Source organism: Octopus bimaculoides, chromosome 25, assembly GCF_001194135.2.
Source record: "Octopus bimaculoides isolate UCB-OBI-ISO-001 chromosome 25, ASM119413v2, whole genome shotgun sequence".
NCBI classification, from domain to species: Eukaryota; Metazoa; Mollusca; class Cephalopoda; order Octopoda; family Octopodidae; genus Octopus; species Octopus bimaculoides.
The window spans coordinates 215,671-217,389 of record NC_069005.1 but is presented as its reverse complement, the minus strand read 5'-3'; the positions used below and the strand labels follow the sequence as shown (position 1 = coordinate 217,389).

Below are 1,719 nucleotides of genomic sequence, written 5' to 3'. Positions count from 1 at the left end.
ATATACATATATACATATGTGTGTACGTTTGTTTGACTATATATATGTATGAATATATACGGCCAGACATAAGCAGCTCATACGCGCGCCAACGTATAATAACAGCTTGTTGTGTGTGTGCGGGTGTGTTGAGATGCATTTATGTATGAGAGAGGGAGGGAGAGAGAGAGAGAGAGAGAGAGAGAGGAAAGCAGACAGAAAGATGAAGAAGAGGAAGTTTTAATGTCTTGTATTGCACGCACACACACACACACAGAGACACTTACGCATGCGCGCGCGCACACACATTAATGCATTCACATATAAAAAATCCCATTTACATATGTGTCCAATGGAACCGGCCTCTACACACACACACACACACACACACACACACACACGCACTCACACATACGGTCACTGATATATACACACACAGACACTCTCTCACGCATGTCGATAGCAACCAATAATTTAGGCGGCCAGATTTCCATTCTGCTGCCCGCGTGGAACCCGAGAGCGAAACGTTGAAGAATGGTGCGGTCTGTTTGAGCAAATACACTGACTGGACATAGTGTTGGTCAGTATTGGATACGAAAAGGCATGGGCACACGACAGACGAGCGGAAAACAACTGACCCTTTCTTTGAATGCACGCACGTAAACATATTTACATAATTTGCATGCACACACACACACACACACACATACTCTCTCGCACATACACACAAACAAACACATATATAAACAGTTTAAAGCTATTTGTGTATTATAAACTTACGCATTTATAAACTGAGGCACGCAAACATTTCTATTTGTATACGTATGTATTATACCCAAATATTTATACCTTTATAGACAAGCACAATAAGAAATTCAGAAATATATACTATACCTCTATCTATCTATCTATCTATCTATCTATCTATCTATCTATCTATCTATCTATCTATCTACACGTGTGTCTGTGTGTGCATGGTTATATATAAATATGCATACAATTATATGAGAGTGAGGGAGAGAGAAAGAGAAGTTAGTTGAGAATATCATTTCTAAAGGCATCGATGCGCACAGATGCCTACCTCGACACAATACATAAAACGGAGTGCAAACTATTCGAGTCACTTCTACGCGGAGATTTAAGTAAACAAACATCAAGTTATACAGAGATACAGTTGGAACAGTCAACCTAATGTACACACCATAACACCATAACACACATATATCGAGAGAGAGAGAGAGAGAGAGAGAGAGAGAGAGAGAGAGAGAAAGAGACAGCATGTACATACAGAAAAGAGTATAAATTAATTTGTGTCCAATATTGTACTCATATTTATATATCTTCTGTCCGTACGTACAGAGAGAAGGAAGACATACAAGTAGCCACACCCATACATACATACATACAATACAATACATACATACATACATATATATTCCTCTGCTATGACTGCACCAACATTTTACGAGTTTGCAACTATTTTACAAGTAAATCCGGAGAAAGCGAAATCCGACTTGATTTTTGAACTTGTTTAAAGCAAACCCACTTGAAAAATTTTTGTGAAGGGCTTCCCGGCATCTTACGAACATCTTTTCTGCGAATCAAAACAAAACCGGTCATTTGGCACAAAAGAAGAAGCGAGCGACAAAGATTCTGTGGTAAGCTCTCGGTAAGCGGATTAACGGGACGCAGTTTCAGTACTTACGGGAAGAGACCTGTTTCCTTTTTGCTTTATATATA

General features: G+C 39.1%; 1 protein-coding gene across 2 annotated transcripts in view; it reads left to right on the top strand.

Annotated features, from left to right (window-relative positions):
• Positions 1 to 240: 240 nt before the first annotated feature.
• LOC106871701 (G-protein coupled receptor dmsr-1) overlaps positions 241 to 1,719 on the top strand; it is a 159,976-nt gene continuing 158,497 nt past the window's right edge. Inside the window, exon 1 of one of the 2 annotated variants that reach the window (XM_052976691.1) lies at positions 241 to 638. The gene's annotated coding sequence lies outside the window, so the exon portion shown is untranslated. The remainder of the gene's footprint in view (positions 639 to 1,719) is intronic. The other variant, XM_052976690.1, reaches the window with a different exon arrangement.